Below are 22,939 nucleotides of genomic sequence, written 5' to 3' on the forward strand. Positions count from 1 at the left end.
GTCCTCCCACAGGGTATGCTCAATAGTCCTACACTGTGCCAATATTTTGTAAGTAAGCCATTGGAAATAATTCGTAAACAATTCCCCAAGTCCATCATTTATCATTACATGGATGACATCTTATTATCTGATTCAAATAAATATACTTTAGAAAGGATGTTTGAAGAAGTAAAGAAAGTCTTGCCTAGGTGGGGATTACAAATTGCCCCTGAAAAGATTCAAAGAGGAAATTCTATTAATTACCTAGGTTACAGAATAGGGTCAGAGAAAATTAAAACGCAAAAGGCACAAATTAGGAGAGACCGGTTAAAGACTCTTAATGACTTCCAAAGATTGTTAGGAGACATTTCCAGTCTACGACCAGCTGTTGGGATAACACCTGATCTAATAGTTCATTTAAACAAAACCTTAGATGGTGATAAAGATTTGAATAGTCCAAGAGAACTGACAGCTGAAGCAGAAAAGGAACTGACAATGATTGAGGAAAAATTACAGGAGGCACATGTGGATAGGGTGAACCCAAATCTTAGCTGCATCCTAGTCATATTGCCTTCCAGAATTTCTCCTACAGGGATTCTAATGCAGAGGGAAGATATTATTTTAGAGTGGATATTTATACCTAATAAACCAAGTAAAAAATTAAAAACTTATGTGGAAAAGGTCTCTGAATTAATTATAAAAGGTAAGCTGAGACTTCGTCAACTAGCAGGTATAGACCCAGCAGAAATTATAGTGCCTTTTACTACTGAAGAAATAAAAAAGTTATGGGAAGACAATGAACCGTGGCAAAGAGCTTGTGCTAACTTTTTGGGAGAAATTAATAGCAACTATCCCAAAAGTGATAGACTTACTCTCATAAAAAGAACTTCTTGGATTCTTCCTAGAATTGTACATGATGCTCCAATAACTGGAGCCCATATGTTCTATACTGATGCAAATAAATCAGGGAAAGCAGGTTACAAGTCAGATGAATTGTGTAAGGTGGAACAAAGCCCTTATAATTCTGTCCAGAAGGCAGAATTATATGCCATTCTTATGGTGCTAAGGGATTTTAAAGAACCTCTTAATATAGTTACAGATTCACAATATGCAGAAAGAGTTATCTTGCATATTGAAACCGCTGAATTTATACCAGATGACACAGAGTTGACTTCATTGTTTATCCAGGTACAAGACATAATCAGGAACAGGCTTTGTCCGATGTACATAACACACATCCGGTCCCATACAGGTCTGCCTGGTCCTCTAGCCCAAGGCAATGCTGAGATTGATCAATTATTGATTGGAAGTGTGTTGCAGGCCTCGGAATTTCATAAGAAGCATCATGTCAATAGTAAAGGCCTAAAGAAAGAATTTTCCATTACTTGGCAACAAGCTAAGGACATTATAAAGAGATGCCCTACTTGTTCTTTCTATAATCAAACACCGTTGCCTGCAGGGAGTAACCCAAAGGGTACTAAGAGAAATGAAATCTGGCAGATGGATGTGTTCCACTTTATGGAATTTGGTAAATTAAAATATGTACACCACACCATAGACACGTATTCAGGTTTTCAATGGGCTACAGCCCTGAGCTCAGAAAAGGCTGATTCAGTAATCACACATTTATTGGAAGTTATGGCCATCATGGGTATACCTGCGCAAATAAAGACAGATAATGGTCCAGCATATGTATCTAAGAAAATGAAACGCTTTTTTGATTATTATAATATAAAACACATTACAGGTATACCAAATAATCCTACAGGTCAGGCAGTTATAGAAAGATCAAATCGTACTATAAAGGATATGCTGAAGAAACAGAAAGGGACTGAAAATACCCCCAGAAATAGATTACATAATGCTTTATTAACCTTGAATTTTCTTAACGCTAATGAGAAAGGAACGACAGCAGCAGAAAGACATTGGATAATGGAAAAGTCTGCTGAACTAAATCAACCGATTTATTTCAAAGATGTGCTGACCTCTCAGTGGAAGCCAGGAGATGTGCTACGTTGGGGAAGGGGTTTTGCTCTTGTTTCCACAGGAGAAGAAAAATTGTGGATACCATCAAAATTAATAAAGTTTCGATTTGAAGAGGAGAAACCTCTTGGAAAGGAGAAATGACAACTCATCCACAATGATGATATTCATACAGGTGGTAAGAAAAACATATAGAATGGGGGCAGGGTTCTGTTCTTATCTCCACAGGAAAACACTCATCTTTGAGAAATTCAAGGGACCCTGGATGTTTGGATACTGACAGATGGAAAAATACCTGCCCAATAGGAAATATCAAGACAACTGAATGGGTTGTGTAAGTAATATTAAACCATATTTCTAAATTTATAAAGCTGGTTTTGAAGTTGGACTCTGGCTCAGTCCCTCTCCAATTCCAAGCCTGTTAGTAAGAGAAAAACCCAGAGTTTCTGGAGTTTCTGTCTCATGTCAAGAGCCATGATATGGGACAGAAAGAAATATGAGTTTAGAAAACATCTTTGCTTTTCTTCATATCTATCATACTTTTCATTGAATATATCTATCATGTCTTTCATTGAATATATATATATATGTCTATATATGTCTATATGATTAATGTTTAAGTTTTTCATAATGAACAATGAGTTTTTCCTGAAGTGACATTTGAAGTTTCCAGGAAGAAGATGGGGCCCGATAACAACAACTCCACCTGGTTGATATGACGTCATGATACTGATAGCGCTACTACAAGACCTGCTTTTGGTACCAGCTGCACAAGACAGTTCCAACTTGGTTAGCTGAAATGGTGCACATCTTATACAACATTTTGGCCAGACCTGCACAAAATACTCAGAGACTATTGGCAATTTTAAAAGACATTGATCTTGAAATTTAACCATCATTTCACTTTCACAGGATCCCCCAGAAAGAACGTCGCCCCCATGACAGCTGGAAGTAATTCTAGAGGACGACGTCCCCTTTCCCAATAAAACTTGCCCTTGGGTTTAGGGACATCATTTAGGGGTTGATTATAATTAGTATACGATTGAGGGTTGGGGGAGGAATTTTATACGCTCAGGGATCATTTTGAAAGAAAAAAAAGAGGGATGATGGGATAATAGATTTGTAATTGTGAGTTACTGTTTTTAGACAAATACATTGCTATAGATTCTTGTATATTGATACAAAGTTAAATTATATTGACTATTGTACACATGCATGTTTCTACCTCTGTTTAAAACATTTTTTTATGTATTGACATATATTGTATTGATATATATATATATGTATTGTATATATTTACCATATTGCAGTGTACATTTCTACCTCTGATTAAGATACTTATATAATGATTGTGTATTGATATATATTTACCTACTGCAATGTTTATTTGTACATTGTTTATATTTGGAGGTCATTGTCCTCATTTGTTTCACAGTCGTTTATTGTCTTAGTCTTTAAGTTAGATAGATATTGAGAATTATATAGACTAATAGTCATCTAAGTTTGTCATTTATAATAGACTAATCAGGTTCTTTAGATATATAGAGATTATACTCAGTATAGATAGATAATCTTCAACTTCTTCAAAGAGCTGTAGAAAATGGCCTTTAATCTAACTCAGAGTTTTGTGGTAGTGAGACACAATTGCTCCTGGCAACACCACTCTATTCCCGAGAGAATGTTGAGCACCAAAGACACTCCACCTGGAGCCTTTCTTTTTGGCAGAACTGGCGTTTGGGCAAAGAAATGCCCATACCTCAACAACTGACAAAGATACAGAGCATGCATCAATGGATAAAACAGGACTGTCATATCCTGCCAAGACAGGGTAAGATAGTTTTGAAAAGTTGCTTGCCTTAGAAAATGGTATGTCAGTTATGTTAGGCCTTAGCCAAAGTTGGTTGCTTTAACGCTGCTAATGTGACTTTGGGTGATTGCCCAGGTAGCTAGTTGTCTCTGTAATTTGTTGCATGTTTTGGAAGTTGTTTTACTGAACTTCCTAATTACCCAGGTAACATTATTTCCCTTCTCAGATCTTCGATGGGGTTGAAGACTATATAAATGTAGTTACTTTCTCTCATGACTTGGCCAAGTTATTTAGTATACAAGACCTAAGCTAGTTAGAATAGGATATTTGTACTTATTGTATATAATTTCATAGTAGGTTTAGAACTCTCTTATTTAAACAAAAGGGGGAGGTGTTGCGGGAGGTCCTCCCACTCCTCCAGCCTATCACCGCTGAGGTACCAGCCCACTGGGGCGTGGTTTCTCTCCCTTTAAAAAAGCGGCCACTTCCCTCTTCTCTCTCTCTTCACTTCCTGCTCCGCCTGCAACTAGACTCCTTTCCTGGTTGCGAAGAGGGCTGTTGCCTGGGACAGTGATCTGTAAGTTTTTTCCCCTTTAAATAAATACCACCCTAATAATCATAACCCCGAATTGGTGTGGCATTGTTTGTGACTTACGCCTTCACACAGGTAGTTTTTAAACATAAACCCAAGAAAACTAGCCTACAAACCACAATCCCAAAGAAATTACCCAAAAATGAGGACACTAAAAGAGACTTACACAGATCTAATCTACAGGAGAAGTAGAGAAAGACAGAATCTCCTGACCAAATTTAGATCAAGGTCCCATTGTGGACCTTGTGGGAAGGCTAAAGGGGGTAGGGAAGAAGCAGGGAGGAGAATAGAGAGAAATGTTGAATTCAATAAAAATCAATAAAAAATACACTCCTAAAAATGCCATCTGGCCATAAACAATATTAGAAACCAAAGATACAGGAGGGAGATAATGAGAGGAGAAAACAGTTTTGAGCCTAAAGGGAAAGAAAGTTCAAGTGTTCTTGAATGAGTGCTGATAATAACTGCCTCACAAGAAGAACACAAGAGTTTGTGGGGTAGGGAGTTTAGGGAAGATCGAAACTCACATTTGTCAATTGTGTGTGACTGAAAGTCTGGGAGAAGGCTAGGAACTAGGCAGGCAGTCAGGCAGGCAGCTGTGAGGTCCTGCTGATGAACATCTTTTTGAGAGCAGTGAGAAGCTATTTGTGACTGTCAGTCAGGAAATGATGCACTCTTAAGTAGTACTTAAAATGGTACTCCCAGTGCCCACTGAGGACACATTAAGAAGGAAATACTAATGTCTAGTATCTATTTATTTTCTTGGTACTGGTCACACTATGTAGCACAGGATGACATTAATTTAACCATCAATCTGCTTTAGCCCCACACATGCTGGTATTATAGTTGTGAATGAAGGAACCTAGCGAAGGCTGAAGTCTTGAGATTAGATCACATTAAAATGCTGGACACTAGCTCAGACAAGTTCAGGACAGGAGAAAACTGGGGAGTCAGACTGACAGACTTAGTGAGACAGACTGTGTCTCTACAGTGGAGGTCCCCATAGTTCTATAATCTGCTCTGCATTGGTATTGGCATTTGATGACACAAACAGAAAGTCAAGATCCCTATCTTTGCAGATCACTTCCTGCTTGATGGGTGTGAAGTCCACAATGAAGAGGACTGTAAAGACCATGTTAGAGATATAACCATTTGTGTTCATAGGTTTCATGTACATGAAACATGATGATACTGTAGAAAAATAGGACCACAGCAAGGTGCTCCAAGCAGGTGGAAAAGCATTTGCAGGGCCTGCTGGCTGAGAGCACCTTTAGGAAGGTGACCAGGATTGGCATGTCAGAAAGGCTAATGAGGTACTTGAGTAGAGGTAACAGAAGGATGGCATCCACAAGGACAAAGTCATTTTTAACTGATATGTCACCACAGGCCAGCTTCAGCACACCCAGGACCTTGCAGGTGAACTTTCTAAATACTTGGTGGCCATACAATGACAGTCTCATGGCAATGACTGTTTCTGTCAACTACCTGATGACATAGAATACCCAGACGGCTCTTGGAGGCATTGAGAAAAAGCTGTGGCTCATGTGCACAGGTACCTGAGTTGCTGACAAATAGCAAGGTAGTAATCACAGGCTGTGATGACAAGCAGCAGGCATTCTGTGGAGCCTGTGGAAAGTCTCAGATGCATCTGGATGTCACAGCCATCAGAGAGATGGTCTTCTGGGATGAGAGTAGGTGGAACAGCATCAGAGGCACAAAAGTAGATGTGTAGCAGATTGTCTAAATGGAAATATTACTCAGAAATTGTATATGGTGTGTGTAGGCAGGGATCAAACATACACACAGTCATGAAGGCAGTGTTCGGAGCAGGGTCACCAGGTTCATAACTGAGCACAGAGGAAAGAATAGATCTTCCAGGGATGAGTAGTCAGAAAATTCCTTCAAGATAAATGCAGAGACTTTTGTCCTGCTTCTGGTCTACATAATGCAGAGTTATGCCTGGATACACAGTAGAGTGGAAGGAGAGAGCATGCAGTGTTTTGAGAACACAAAAAATTTTAAGGTCTATTCCAACATGGATACACATTCTGTGACTTGAAGACAGTCTCCTCATCTTCTGTAGGTTACATCGCATCCATGTGACTAGTGAGGATAACATCCCTAAGAGGGGGGCTGGAGAGATGGCTCAGCGGTTAAGAGCATTGCCTGCTCTTCCAAAGGTCCTGAGTTCAATTCCCAGCAACCACATGGTGGCTCACAACCATCTGGAATGAGGTCTGGTGCCCTCTTCTGGCCTGCAGGCATACACACAGACAGAATATTGGATACATAATAAATAAATAAATAAATTAAAAAAAACATCCCTAAGAGGGTATTTATGGAAGTATCAATAGGCAGAATCACAGAGAGCCAAAGCTGAATGAGAAATAAAGGTCTTTACTGTAGGATTCTTAAAACGTTTCAATGGCTAATGTTTATTGGAAGCTCTCCAAAAGCAATGTAGACTATGCACTTCCAAACTTACCTGAAGTTACATCCACTTCACCTCTTATCCTATCACAGAGAAGTGACCTGAAAACAGCATTTGAGAGCTGGTAGCCTGGATAAGAGGTCCTAAAACTTACACACATACTGGAATTATTTGGAAGACTGTCAAAACACAGTGTGTGTTCCTTCCAGAGTTTCTGGCTTAGGGCAGATGTGTGCTGTTGCTGCTTTGATGGCATAGGAATGAATGTCTCTAAAGGTCCTGCTGACTTTGCTGCAGCCTCTAAGCCATGGCTTACACTGTTCTCACTATCTGGAATATTTTCATTTTTTCCTCACCTGTAGTAGCTGATCTGTCTCTTCTGGTTCTGTTTGTCACACTGTATGCTTTATATCTCAGGAAGGGGGCAGATACTGACCTGTAAACCTGTGAGGAGGCACACCCCCAGAGAGATAATCTGTTAGGTGCTTTGTATGGGCTACAGCTTTATAAGATGTCCTTTTGTGTTTCCATCTCTACTTAAGAATCAGAAATGGTTTTAGAATTAGACAATGTCTATCCTTCTCTAAATCCAAGCATGATGTTAAAAGAAAAATTCAAAACTCTGTCTCATGTCAACAGTCTTCTGGTATGGAACAGAAAGAAGATCAATTTTGAAGGAATATTTTACTTTCCTTCATGCCCATTTTGTCTTTATCTTATCTTTCAATGAATATATGTCTACATGAATAATGCTTACATTTTCATCAAAGAACAGCTTCCAAGAAGAAGACATTGGGGCCCCACAATGTCTCTACCTGGTTGATATGACGGCATGATGCTGATAGCACTACGAGACCAATTTATGGGTACAAGCTGCAGATATGGTGCACCTTCTTACAATGTTCTGGCCAGAATTCCAAATAAGAAATTCAGAAAAACCCTATCAAATACTCAGAAACCATTTGCAATTATCCAAAACAGCCATCTTGAAATTTAACCATCATTTTGCGTTTATAATATCCCATAGAAATAACATCGTCCCTGGAAGCAATTCTAGAAGATGCCATTCTCTCTCCCAACAAAGTTTGTCGTCACAGTCAGGAACAACATTTACGAGTTGATTATTACTAATATAGGATTGTCAGGAGCCATTTCAGGCTTCTCCTTTCTCACAGGGCATTGAAGTAAAAATCTTGAGACAGAAAACTTAAAGTTAGCCAAATCATTATGTGCTGATCGTGGAGACTCAAGCTCTGGAAAGTACCACAAAGTGTCTTCAGGGCTTGCTGCTATCACTAACAGCAGGTGTTCTAGCCACTGACCTTGCAACTGCCCTGCTTAGCTCTCAAACTGCCCCACTTAGTTGCCTAGCTACCAAGCCCCTCCTTCCCTTCCCCCTTTCCTGAGTTCCCCCTGCCCGAGTACCTTTCTGAGGAGTATTTAAGGCATGAAACTTGCTTCAATAAACGGATTCCTTGACAAAATACTGTTTGGCATCCGTTTCTCTTTCCTCCCAAGTCTTTCAGATAGTGCCTCTTCAAGACCCTGGAGTAACTTAGGACCTGCTGGGTGGGTCATAGGATTGGGTGAAATGATGTACACCCAGAGATCTCAAAATGAGCGAAAATGGAATTGGATAATAGGTAGATTACTTACTCCTACTAATAAGTTTGTAATAGAAGGAATACTTCTGAAATATTTTTTATGGATTTACATTGGTATACTTTTGTATATTGACACAAATTCGAATTATATTTATTATATAGACTGTTTTGATTTTTGTTTAGAATATTTGTAACAACTATATAAGGTTATTATGTCAGATTGTATAAATGTATGATTCTACCTGTTTAAAACATATTTTTATTGATGCAATTTTATGATATATTTATCATATTGCATTATATTACTCTACCTCTGATCAAGATTTTTATACATTGTTTACATTTTGAAGTCATTGTCCTGCTTTACTGCATAGTTCTTTAAAGATTGTTTTATATTCTGATATGAAGTCTTATTCTTCAACACTGTGATGAGACTTTGGTTGATTGGTCAGTCAGTTGTCTGTCAACTACTACACTTTTTGGAAGGTGCTAGACTGCACTACCTGCCTACTCAAGTAATATTATTGCTCTTCTCAGGTCTTTGATGGGGTTGAAGATGAGATAATCATACTTACCATTCTCTTATGATTTAGTTAAGCCATTTCTACTACAACATGGACTCCTTAGGATAAAATGCTTATCAAACCATTAGGATGTATTCCTTCCTTAATATTGATTATGCTTATTGTAATTCTAACTTTAATTTTGACATCTTGTGTACAGAGTTTTGTATAGGGTTTGGAATTTCGTATTAAGTTAAATGGGTAGGTGCTGTGAGAGCTCCTTCAGTCAACAGCTTTAAAATATCAATGCACTTGGGCATGGTCTCTTACAGTATGAATGAATCTATAAAGGGTATAGTTGCTCTCTTGAATCCAGTTCTTGATTCTGGATGCTAGCTATATTGTATATGAGATCCATTGCTCTGTAGGTGCTCATCTGACCTATAAAAGCCCAAGGTATTCTTACACTCTAACTTGGTGTTTTCAGAAGTCAAAGATTCAATTAGTACTCACATAGTTCAGGGTCTGTCACTCTGACTTGTACAGCCTTCAAAATTCATCATTAAAACATGAACTCAGTGTTACATGATGAACTTAGAATGAATGCAGCTACATTAGGTAAAATCAAGCACTTCCGTCTCAAATGTTTCATGTGTGATTATTGGTTTGGGAAGATTGGGAGATATGGTATAAATCTTTAATTTTCTGTTGGAAAATGTGTGGATTGTTTTTAATTAAATATCATAAATCAGTCTGCCTTAGCAAGAGGAAGTATTTCATTCAGCTACAAAACTAAGAAAAGTTCCATATTTCAGCTATTCATTTTATACTATCACTTTGTTTAATTCACCCACAAACGGCTGTGAATCAAGGATTTTTTAATTGTTTTTTATTCAACTATATTTATCCACTATTCACCCTTCCTCCCCCATCCCATTGTCCCATGATTCACATGTTCCAAATTTACTAAGATCTTGTCTTTCTCTATGTCCTATATAGAATAGATTTATGTATGTCTCTGTTTGTTTCCTCTTTGTTGTATATGTTCTGGGCATTGTGAATTGTAGGCTGACTGTCCCCTGTTTTATATTGAAAAGCCACTTAGGAGTGAGTACATATATTTTTTCTTTTTGGTTCTGGGTTAACTCACTCTTTTATGATGTTTTCTAGGTCCATAAATTTGCACATAAATTTCAAGATGTAATTGTTTTTATCCACTCTGTAGTACTCTACTGTGTAAGTATACCACAATTTCTTTTTCCATTCTTCTGAGGAGGGGTTGTTTTCAGGTTCTGGCTCTGACAATATTGCTGTGAACACAGTTGAGCATTTGTCCTTGTGGTATGATTAAGCATCCATTGAGTACATATCCAAAGGGCATGACTGGGTTTTATGATAAGTTGTTTCCTAATTTTCTTTCATTTTTTTTTAATTTTTGGTTTTCTAAGACACGGTTTCTCTTGAGCTTTGGAGCCTGTCCTGGAACTAGCTCTTGTAGACCTGGTTGGCCTTGAAGTCACAGAGATCTATCTCTGGCTCCCAATGTGCAGGGATTAAAGCCATGCCTCACAACCCGGCAGGTGACTTTCTAATTTACGGAATAACCATACTGATATCCAAAGTAGCTGACTCAGTTTGTAACCCCATCAAAAATGCAGGAGTGTTCCCTTAACTCCACATCCTCTCCAGCTTAAGTTGTCATCAGTGTTTTGATCATGCCTATTGTTACAGATGTAAGAGGGAATCTCAAATTTGTTTAGATTTTCATTTCTCTAATGACTAAGGAGTTTGGAAATTTCCTTAAGTGTCTCTCAGTCATTTTAGATTCATATGTTAAAAGATTTTTTTTTAGGTCTGTACTCCATTTTTATTGGAGTACTCCATTTTTTATTTGATGATCAATTATTTAAGTTCTTTGTATGTTCTAAAGATCAGTCTTCTATCCAATGTGGTTTAGGTGAATATCTTTTCCCATACTACAGGCTGCCTTTTTTTGTATTATTGATCATGTCCTTTGTTTTACAGAAACTTTTGCTTCAGGAAAACTCATTTATAATTTTTCTCAGTGTCTGTGATGCCTGGGGTTATAATTTGAAAGTGGTCCTCTTTACCAATGTGTTCAAGTGTACTTCCAACATTCTGTTTTTTTTTTTTTTTGTTTTTTTTTGTTTTTCGAGACAGGGTTTCTCTGTAGCTTTGGAGCCTGTCCTGGCACTAGCTCTTGTAGACCAGGCTGGCCTTGAACTCACAGAGATCCGCCTGCCTCTGCCTCCCGAGTGCTGGGATTAACCAACATTCTGTTTTATGTAGTTCAGTGTGTTTGTCTTTATGTTGTAGTCTTTGATCCATTGGGACTTGAGTTTTGTTCATGATGATAGATGTGGATCTACTTTCATTCTTCCCCACATTGATATTCAGTGATGCCATCACCATTTGTTAAATGTTTTCTCCATTTTATATTTTTTGGTGTTTTGTCAAAAATCAGGTGTAGTAGGTGAGTGGAGTGATGTCTGGGTCTTAAAATCAGTTCCATTAGTCCTCCTATCTGTTTTTGTGCCAACACCAGGCTCTCTTCAGTACTGCAGCTCTGCAGTCATCTAAAGAAGTCAGGGAATGTGATGACTGCAGAAATTATTTTTTATGTAGGATTGTTTTGGTTATCCCGCATTTTTTTGGCTTTTATATATGAAGTTGGGTGTTTTTATTTTGAGATCTGTGAAGAATTTTTCTGATATTTACATGGGAATGGTAGTGAGCCTGTAGATTGCTATGGTGATTTCTACCTAACAAGGGCAAAGGACATATTCCCATTTTCTGGTGTCTTCTTCAAAGATTTAATGTTCTTTTCCAACAGTCCTTTCACTTCTTTAGTTGGTAATTCCATAATATTTGATATTATTTGTGGCTACTGTTAAGAGTGATGTTTCCATCATTTATTACTTCAAACCATCTTTCCTTTTCAGAAAATATTCCTTGTAACCACCTTCTATCTACCTTCCTGATGACCACTCCCAATCTTCTGATAACTATAATTATATTCCCAACTTCTAAGGATACTTTTATACAAAACCTACAAGTAAGCGTATGAGTGATTTGACTCTTGATGCCTCTCATATTTCAGTTAATGATATCCTTTGAGCTTAAAAACATTGTTGAAACTTTTAGGATTTTATGGTTCTGGTTTGAGAGCCAAGTTGTGTTTCTTTCACTGGGCCTTTTAATGTTTTGGCTGTTCTCCGGGAGATGTTGTTTCATTATCTAGTTCTCGATTCAGAGACAAAGTTCTTTCCTTTGGCTCTGGTTTGAAGACCAAAGTTGGAATACCCTTCCTGTAACTGAAAAGGATTTATCCATTACTTTGCTGGTTCAAACTAAATTAAGAGAGTTATAATGATGCATGAACAAATTGTTGAAATTTTCAAACTTTTTTCTACACAATAACTGATTTTTGTTAACTGACTGTAAGTGGCTTGACATCTAAAAGAACAATTTAAAAGAAGCACCCAGCTTTTTCATCAGGTCCAAAAGATTATGATAATATGCACAAGCTTTCTCAGATGACTACACACTAAGTCTTACTCTTATATAAAACACAAAACATTATGACACTGAATTCATTTATAGTTTCACTACAGTATGATTTTTTTCTCATATTTTTGAAAAGTATCCAAATTATCTTCAGGGTTTCTCTACAGAAGGGCTCATATTATGTATTTGGAGATAATTGTGAAAAAGAATTTACCACATTCCATTCACAGGTATCTCTAGAGTATGTTACATTTTAAGCTTTTGAAGAGTACAGGGGTCTGCAAAGGCCTTATCACACTGATATCATTCATAGGGTTTCTCTCCAGTATATGTCCTTCTATACATTTGAGAGCACCATGTTGAGCAAAGGCCTTAACACACTGATTACATTCATAGAGTTTCTATCCAGTATGTGCTCTTTTATGCCTTTGAAGATGACTGAGAAGGGCAAAGGCCTTACCACACTGGGTATATTCATAGGGTTCCTCTCAAGTATGTGTTCTTTTATGGCTTTGAAAATTACTGTGGTGTGCAAAGGCCTTACCACACTGATTACATTCATGAGGTTTCTCTCCAGTATGTGTTCTTTTATGCCTTTGAAGATGACTGTGACATGCATAGGCCTTATTACAGTGATTACATTCATAGGGTTTCTCTCCAGTATGTGTTCTTTTATGCAGTTGAAGATGACTGAGACTTGCAAAGGCTTTACCACACTGATTACAATCATAGGGTTTCTCTCCAGTATGTGTTCTTTTATGCATTTGAAGATTATTATGTCGTGTAAAGGCCTTACCACACTGATTACATTCATAGGGTTTCTCTCCAGTATGTGTTCTTTTATGCCTTTGAAGAACACTGTTTTGAGAAAAGGCCTTACCACACTGATTACATTCATAGGGTTTCTCTCCAGTATGTGTTCTTTTATGCACTTGAAGATTACTGTGTCGTGCAAAGGCCTTACCACACTGATTACATTCATAGGGTTTCTCTCCAGTATGTGTTCTTTTATGCCTTTGAAGATGACTGAGACGTGCAAAGGCCTTACCACACTGATTACAATCATAGGGTTTCTCTCCAGTGTGTGTTCTTTTATGCATTTGAAGATGATTATGTCGTGTAAAGGCCTTACCACACTGATTACAATCATAAGGTTTCTCTCCATTATGTGTTCTTTTATGTCTTTGAAGACCACTGTGCCATGCAAAGGCCTTACCACACTGATTACATTCATAGCGTTTCTCTCCAGTATGTGTTCTTTTATGGCTTTGAAGATTACTGTAGTGTGCAAAGGCCTTACCACACCGATTATATTCAAATGTTTTCTCTCCAGTTCGTGTTCTTCTACGCAATTGAAGATGAATATGACGTGCAAAGGCCTTACCACACTGATTATATTCATATGGTTTTTCTCCAGTTTGTATTCTTTTATGTGTTTGAAAAACAGTACATTGAGTAATGTCTTTACCACACTGATTATATTCATAGGGTGTCTCTCTAGTATATATTCTTTTAATCTTTTGAAGATGGCTCTGATCAGCAAAGACCTTACCATGCAGATTACATTCGTATGTTTTCTCTCCAGTATGTTTTCGTTTATGACTTTGATGAGTTACATACAGAAAGTCTTTATTATCTTGAACATATTCATAGGGTTTCTCTCCACTGTGTGTTCTCTTATGCATTTCACGATGATTGTGACAAGAAAAGACTTCATCACATTGCTTAATTTCACAGCATTTTTCTCCGCTATGTGTTTTTTCATTCCTTAGAAGATGAGTGTTATAAGACAAGACTTTACCACAGTGAGAATATACTGAAAACTTTTCTCCAGTTTGATTTCTTTCAATCCTGCAAGCAAAATTTACACATGTAAAAGCTTTACCACATTCAATGCAGTTGAACCTTATACCTATATGAATTAACTTCATATTTTTTCAAATTGTAAAAAGGAATCTTGAAGTAATATGGGGCGGCAGGGCTGCGTCCCCCACACCCGGCCGCCCACATGGCTAGCTTATGCCCCGAAATAATTACACGGACACTGTATTCCTCCAAACACTGCCTGGCCCATTCTCTTCTAGGCTAATTCTCACATATTAATTTAGCCCACCTCTAATCATCTGTATGTAGCACCCCAAGGTGCGCTTACCGGGGAGATTCCAGCCTAGTCCATCCTGGGTCGGAGCTTCATCCCGGGAGTGGGGCATGGCGTCTCTCTCTGAGGCGTCTGCTCGCGAGAGAGCTGTGGAGTCTCTGAGCTCACTTCCTCTTCCTCCCAGCATTTTGTTCTGTTTACTCCTCCCACCTATCCTCTAACCAATAAAATGGGCCAGGGCAGTGCCTTTATTAGCCAATGACCTTCCTCCATCATTTCCCCTTTTTCGGTTTAAACAAAAAAAAAGGCTTTAACATAGCAAAATTACATATAACAAAACAGTTATCAAGTAAAAGTTACAATAATCTTTATCATAACTAAGGAAAACTATAACTATAACTAACTATTCTTAACTCCATCAAAGACTCCAGAAAGATATATTACCTAAGTAAACAAGAACTAAGAAACTTCAAACTCTAGAAATGACAGAGACATCTCGCTGCCTGGATAGTCACCCAAAGTTCCTCTGTACCATTGGGGCATCCATCTTCAGCCTTCAGGCCCATGGTATCCAGCAGACATTTCCATAAAGCAGGAAAATTCAACGTCAGTTCAGTCACTATCTGTTGTGTCCTGCAGAATGTCTCACAGACTCTCTCATGAATCAGGAACCCCAAAAGATCATCTCACCTTAGGCAAGTTCAGTAGTCTTCTCTTTGCGGGTTCTCTGTGTTCAGTTTATGCAATAGTCCAGGCAAGAGCAGTTTCTTGCCCAAATGGCTATCAAAACTCCATAACGAGCCTCTTCGATGCCCATCTTCCTCTTGAAGTAGATTGGTGCTATATCATATCCCCCTTAAATGTAAAAGAACGTTTATAAACCATATTTGGGAATATGGGCGCAGTTTTTTCTCTCCAAACTGCTTCCTGCTGAATGGGGGCGTCGTTAATTAGGTCTTTCATGGTATAACCTGTGTGCTAGTTTCATCTCAGTTGGCAGTTGAGCGAAGCAATTTTTTGAAGGCGTTCACACCAACCCTTCAGGAGGGCGTGGTCCATCATACCAAATCGGAATAGAAGAAATGAACAGCATCTCATCCTCTGTGAAAACAAAATAAGAAACTCCTTTCCAAAGTATCATATCCTTAGATCCAAATTCAAAATATCTATGTTGGATTAGTTCAGCAGCACTTATAAATAAATATCTTTTAGCAGCTCTTGCTCCTTCCTCAGCATTCAAACAATTCAAAGAGAGCATAATAGCATACAGTATCAAAATTCTCTGTGTATTTTCCATCTTTGTGCAGCTTTTTTTTAACCTCTATTTCATTTATTTTTACTTTTAACTTTTTGCTTTTTGAGACAGGTTCTCTGTATCTTTGACCTGAAGTAACTGTGTAGACCAGGCTGTCTTTGAACTCTCAGAGATCCGCCTGTCTCTGCCTCCCAGCCATTGGGATTAAAGGCGTGTGCTACCACACCTTGAAGTCACAGAGGTCTATCTCCCTCTGCCTACCAAGTGTTGGGATTAAAGGTGTGTACCACACACAACAACTCTCTTCCTTTTTTTTTTGTTACTTTAAGAACTTTAAATTTTAGTCTGCATATATTTTTAACACACTTCAAACCATTTAGAAATTTTCTTTGTCTTTGAATCTCTCTTTACTGTATATCTCTCTTTTTCTGACCACATGAGTCTTTAATTTACCAAGCAATATCAGTAGGATTAAAGGCGTGGCTTTGCCGGCTGGATGCAGCCCATTCCTTAGCTTTCTAGCCTCATGGCTGAGGTACTGGCTGTAGCCAGCAAGCGAGCTTCAGCAGCCTGTGCTTGTAAACCACACAAACTGCCTGCGTAAAAGAGTCAGAGTTTGCCCTGGCAGGACAGCCCAGAAAGCTGGCATTTTTAAACGGCGCAGCTTTTTTCCTGCTACGGCTGAAAACTGAAAAGCATGCGTTCAGCTTTTCGTCAACACCGTTTAAGTGTTTCGTGGCAGGACCTCTTAATGAGCTGCAGGCTTTGCAGCTAAAGCTGAGTCAGGAAGCCTCTCTTAGATGAGGCGCTTGCTTGCCTCTAGCAAGCAGAGTAGAACCGAGAAATTGCTGCTACCAAGAAACCAGGCACAATGCTTTCATTTTGTTCTATAATTACTTCCCAAGCTGTCTCAGGCTTTATGTGGAAGCAGTTGTCCACGTGGGCGCCATATGAAGTAATATGGGGCGGCAGGGCTGCGTCCCCCACACCCGGCCGCCCACATGGCTAGCTTATGCCCCGAAATAATTACACGGACACTGTATTCCTCCAAACACTGCCTGGCCCATTCTCTTCTAGGCTAATTCTCACATATTAATTTAGCCCACCTCTAATCATCTGTATGTAGCACCCCAAGGTGCGCTTACCGGGGAGATTCCAGCCTAGTCCATCCTGGGTCGGAGCTTCATCCCGGGAGTGGGGCATGGCGTCTCTCTCTGAGGCGTCTGCTCGCGAGAGAGCTGTGGAGTCTCTGAGCTCACTTCCTCTTCCTCCCAGCATTTTGTTCTGTTTACTCCTCCCACCTATCCTCTAACCAATAAAATGGGCCAGGGCAGTGGCTTTATTAGCCAATGACCTTCCTCCATCAGAATCTAATATCAAGGTTTTATAGCTTTGTTTAAAATCATGTTTTGTTCTCTCATTGGGGGTCATTTTACATCTAGAAAAAATTTTTGTGATGATAAATTCCATTGTGTCATGGTTTATCTTTTCATCTATAACACTACCTATATTTTTCTAGGGTATTTTTTACATTTTTGAAGAGAACTGCATATACTGAGTGCTTTACCTGTTGTAATAAGAGCGGCGGGCTACGTTCCTGGCACCCACCCACTCATATTATGACAGAGTGGCTCTCTAACGTGATGGACTACATCCACTTAAAAACCTGAGAGGTCTTTAGAAAAGGGAGAGAGTTTAATACAGCTTTGGCTTTTTGTGGGTGGCTTGCCACAAAGAAGTTTTCCTGACTCAGCAGCAGGAAAAAACTGGCTGTTTTAAAATGCCGGCTTTCTGGGCTGTGCCGCCATCACCATATCTGTCTGGCTCCTGCTGGAGACAGAGCTTTTGAATGGAGCATTTGGAGTAAAGTGGTACACCTCGCTTGATGGCGATGTGGACTGCCATGTGCCTGGAACTGTGAGTGGCTCAGGGGCACCAAATGGCTCTGAGGCAGGAGAGGCTCAGCTCAACCATGCTGAACTATGCTGGTCTCAGCAGGAACTACCGTAATTACCATAATAATAGCATGGTTAAGGTTTAGACTAGGCAGGACTCAGGTGGTACCATATTACCTGTACATGGTGCAACTTAAGTTTTTAAGAACTGCTTAACATTTTAAGAAATGCTCCTGGATAGTAAAAAAAATTACAGATTCACAATAAAACAGATTCAGACATAAAAGACCACTAAATGAGTCACAGTGTTGGATGAATGTACGTAGGCTTGGGAGAGAGAAGAAAAAGAATATAAAGAATAAAGTTAATGTCTTTAAAAAAAGGGTAAAGTCTTTAAAGAGACAGAATAAAGTAAACTGATAGAGTAAAAATAAGACACATAAAAATGGAAAATTCACAGTGAGTCTGGATTCTTTGTATTATTGTGCTTTCTTTAAAATTTTTGACTGTACAGGAGCTAAGTACAGAGAGACATTTTATTACATGGGCTACCAAGCTGAACCAGAATGGATTTCATAAGGGTATTATGACTTCAGAATTTTGGTTTAAGGATATGATGCTTTGGAAAGGAGTTTCTTCTTTTGTTTTCACAGAGGATGAGACCCTGTGGATTGTGTCTATCCCAATATGGTATGATCATGCCCTCCTGAGAGGTTGCTGTGAACACCTTCAGAAAATTACTTCACTCAACTGCCGACTGAGATGAACCTAGCAGACAGGTTATCCCATAAAAGACCTGAATAACAGCACCCCCATTCAGCAGGAAGCAGTTTGGAGAGAAAAAAACTGTGCCCATGTTCCCAAATATTGTTTATAAATGTTCTTTTACATTTAAAGGGGGATATGATATAGGTATGAATAATTTGCATTGGTGTGGATTTTAAGGTCAATTTTGTTATACGTATATGTATTTCAGTATCTTGATTAAGGTATTGTGATTGTGTAGTTCATTTTTAAAATGTAATGTATAATTAGGAAATACAGGTTGTTGATGGATAATCATAAATATTAGTCAAGCTTGTAGTCATGTTAGTTAGATATTCAGGTTATATATAGAGATATATTTCAGTTAGATAGGTATTCTTTATATCTTTTAAAGACTGCAGAATAAGAATATGGCATTTAAATGTTTTAATCCCTTAGGGCTTTTCATGACAATGAGACACATCTGCTCCTGGCAGCATCAAGCTACTTCAAGAGGAAGATGGGCATCGAAGAGGCTCCTTATGGAGTTTGATAGCCATTTGGGCAAGAAACTGCTCTTGCCTGGACTGTTGCATAAACTGGACACAAAGAACCCGCAGAGAAAGGACAGCTGAACTTGCCTAAAGGCAAGATGTTCTTTCAGGGTTCCTGATTCATGAAAGAGTCTGCAAGACATTCTGCAGGACACAGCAGAAAGTGACTGAACTGTCTTTGAAATTTCCTGCTTCATGGAAATGTCTGCTGAACACTATGGGTCTGAAGGCCGAAGACGGATGCCCCAACGAAACAAAAGAACTTTGGGTGACTGTACAGGGAGCAAGATGTCTCTGTCATTTCTAGAGTTTTGGATTTCTTGTTTACTTAGGTAATATTATATCACTCTGGAGTCTTGATGGAGTTGAAGAATAAATAAATAGTTATAGTTTTCCTTAGTTATGATAAAAGATAAAATAGATATAAATATTGTAACTGTAATTCTTGCTTGATAACTGTTTTGCTATATGTAATTGTACTATGTTAAAGTTAAAGCCTTTCTTTTTTGTTTAAACAGAAAAAGGGGAAATGATGGAGGTGGGTCTTGTATCTTATCTGTTGCTTTCATTGGTTAATTAATAAAGAAACTGCCTAGGCCCATTTGATAGGCCAACCCTTAGGTGGGTGGAGTAAAGAAAACAGAATGCTGAGAGAAAGAAGCCGAGTCAGTGAGTCGCCATGATTCTCCCATCAGACACAAACACAGGTTAAGATCCTCCCTGGTAAGCCACCAGCCCAAGGTGCTACACAGAATATTAGAAATGGGTTAGATCAATATGTATGAGTTAGCAAATAAGAGGCTGGAACTAATGGGTCAGACAGTGTTTAAAAGAAAACAATTTCCGTGTAATTATTTCGGATAATGCTAGCCATGCGGGTGGCCGGGTGCCAGGAACGTAGCCCGCCACTCTTATTACAACATTTACAAACATTACTCCATTCATAATTTTACTATATTGTGAATCATTATACATTTGGTAAGTGAACTAAGACACCCAGAAGTATTTGCATAGACCTAGAACTCATGTTTGTTTGTTTGTTTTTGTTGTAATGTGAGTTTGTATTTATGTATTAACCATGATGATAGAAAATAAATTAACTTTGTATTTGTGGATCAAATTAAACATGTATACTCTACATAGGAACTACAGTTTATCTTCTTAATTGTTCTTAAGGAGAGGTATGCTAAATATTTCCATATTCCTATTCCATATTCCTATGCTCATACACTTGTGTCAAGAGTGACATATCATATATATATATGAAAAAATCATATATATATATATATATATATATATGAAAAAAAGAATAGTGTATAAAAGATTTCCAAAATGAATCCACAAGCTTCAACTTTCAGAGACTTGAGGTATAGATATTAAGGTTTTTCCACATCACTGCCCCTTGACCCTTGACTAATCTGATTTCACTAAACTTAGCACAGTCACAAAAAGTATATGAGTTATACAAGGCTTACCATGGGCTATTGAATTAGTAGAAAGTTTTGCAGCTATACTCATCATCATTGAAATATGTATACATTTTCTGTCATGAATAGCAAGAAGCAAATGAAGCAGCAGTTCTACAACATAGCTCTCATGATGCTATGAATCAAATGGTGATATCTGTTTAGGCATTGCTACCTAGACTTTTTCTTAAATGAAGGCTTTGCAGATGCAATTCATATACAAGAAATTGAGGTATATGGATTTGTGAGAACTTAATAACCATCAATATATTTAAAGCTGTGCTTATTTACACTTTTGCTTTTGTTTTAAAGTTCCAGAACACATTACAAACTATTTAAGGGAAATTGTTATGAACTTGCCCAAGAAAATTACCTTGCATGTCTTCTAGAACATTTACAATGCTCTTTGGTGTTAAGGTCTTTCCAAAAGTATCCTAAAATACAGTACCAGAATAGAAGTTATATTATTTAAGAATGTGCAACAATTAGCTTATTATCTTAAGTGCACCTAAAAACTGTGACTGTGTTATTCACCCCATTAATCTTTCTCTAAAACAAATTACAGAACAAAATTATAAACCAAGGAAAAGTTGTCTCCATATTTTGAAACATGAAAGAAATTCATTTTCACCTATAGTAGTTAGGTTCCAGTAGGTCTCCAGCATCACATCTTTGTAGAGATTCTTCTGGGAAGGATTCAGTAAATCCCACTCTTCCTTAGTGAAGTTGATGTGCACATCATCATAGGTCACTTCCTTCAAAAATATACCATATATGAGTACAGTGTAAGTATGACAGTAAAATGCATACTTCTTTGACAGTATAGTTTTACGATTCTGGTGTTCCCCATTCTTGTTCCATGACATAGACAGTCACTTTAGAAGGAAATTGAAAAGGAGAATCAATTCTGTTATTTCTGTGTCATTTGTATAGGATACCTCCTTATATGAGCAGTATCTATTCATGGGGAAAGAAAAAGAGAAAAGATCAACAGTATGTTGTATGCATGAGAAAATTAATGCCTACAGAAAGGAAAAAAAAGATGGGCAAACTGGGCTTATTGGTGTATTTTGCCTTTACCACAATGCTCAGCAAACAGAGGTAGGTATATTTGTTTCTGAGATGAATGCCAGTCAAGATTTAACAGAACTGCTTATCCATTTTTGGATACCATGTATTTTGTCAGAGGTTGAGGCATGAGCATGTCTTTGCCCAAAGGCTAGTTTTGACAACAAGAAAACAAGCTTTGAGTGTCTCCGGTGCTCAACATTCTCTGGAAAATAGACAATGCTACCAGTAGTAATCGTGTCTCACTTCAACAGTACCCTAGGTTATGTAAAATCCATATTTTACAGCTGTTTGAAGTGGCTGATTTACCTATCTATTCAACATATATTCTTCATGTGTGTGAAAAACCTGATTTTTCTAACTATAAGTAAGACAAACATTGATGACTATTGATCTATAATTCTAATACCTATATAACTTAAAGACTAAGACTTCATATTAGAATATTGTACAATAAACAATTGTACAACAAATGAGGACAATGGGCTCAAAATGTAACCAATGAATAGGTATCTTGATCAGTGGAAGAAATGTACATTGCAATTTGATAAATATATTTATTAATATATAAAATGTTTTAAGCATTGGTAGAAGCATGAATGCATATAATATTCAATATTTAACATTATATCAACATACAAAAATCTATATCAAAGCAATTGCCTATAAATTATAACTCACAAGAATTCACTCTATTACTTACTTATTATTAATGTATGTAAATTCACACTATCTTATTCCATCCAATTTTCCCTTTTATTTCAAAGAAATCCCTGAGCCCATAAAATTTCCCTTCCAACCCACAACCCTATACCAATTATAATCAACCCCTAAATGATGTCACTAACCCTAGGACAAACTTTGTTGGGAGAGGGGATGTAGTCTTTTAGAATTACTTCCAGCTGTCATGGGGGCGATGTTCTTTCTATGGGATCCTGCGAAACTAAAATGATGGTTAAGTTCCAAGATTACTGTCTGGTATAACTGCAAATAGTCTCTGAGTATTATGTAAAGTTTTTCTGATATTCTTCTTATAAGGTCTGTCCAGAACATTGTAAAAAGTGGACCATTTCAGCTAACCAAGTTGGAACCATCTTGAGCAGCTGGTATGCGAAACACGTCTGGTAGTAGCACTATCATCATCATGCCATTGTATCAACCAGGTTGAGTTGTTGTTGTGGGGCCCCAACTTCTTCCTGAAACTTCAGAAATTACTGCAGGAAAATTCATTGTGCATTGTGGAAAACTGAAACATTATTTATAGTCATATACAGACATATATATTCAATGACATGTACAATAGACTTGAAAGTAGAAATGTAGAAAAGTGAAAATTTTTCTAAATTCTTCTTTCTGTCCCATGATCCTGACATTGAGAGAGAAACTCTGAATTTTTATTTTAATGACATGCTTGGATTTATAGAGGGACAGA

At 37.8% G+C, this 22,939-nt stretch overlaps 2 pseudogenes; both read right to left on the minus strand.

Annotated features, from left to right (window-relative positions):
• Window positions 1–5,346: 5,346 nt before the first annotated feature.
• On the minus strand, window positions 5,347–12,785 carry LOC121434665 (annotated as a pseudogene).
• Window positions 12,786–12,813: 28 nt separating this feature from the next.
• Window positions 12,814–22,939, minus strand: part of LOC121434666 — a 32,460-nt pseudogene continuing 22,334 nt past the window's right edge.

This window comes from Microtus oregoni, unplaced genomic scaffold (genome assembly GCF_018167655.1).
Source record: "Microtus oregoni isolate MIOR12 unplaced genomic scaffold, Mior012 000044F_ref0000062, whole genome shotgun sequence".
Taxonomy (NCBI): Eukaryota; Metazoa; Chordata; class Mammalia; order Rodentia; family Cricetidae; genus Microtus; species Microtus oregoni.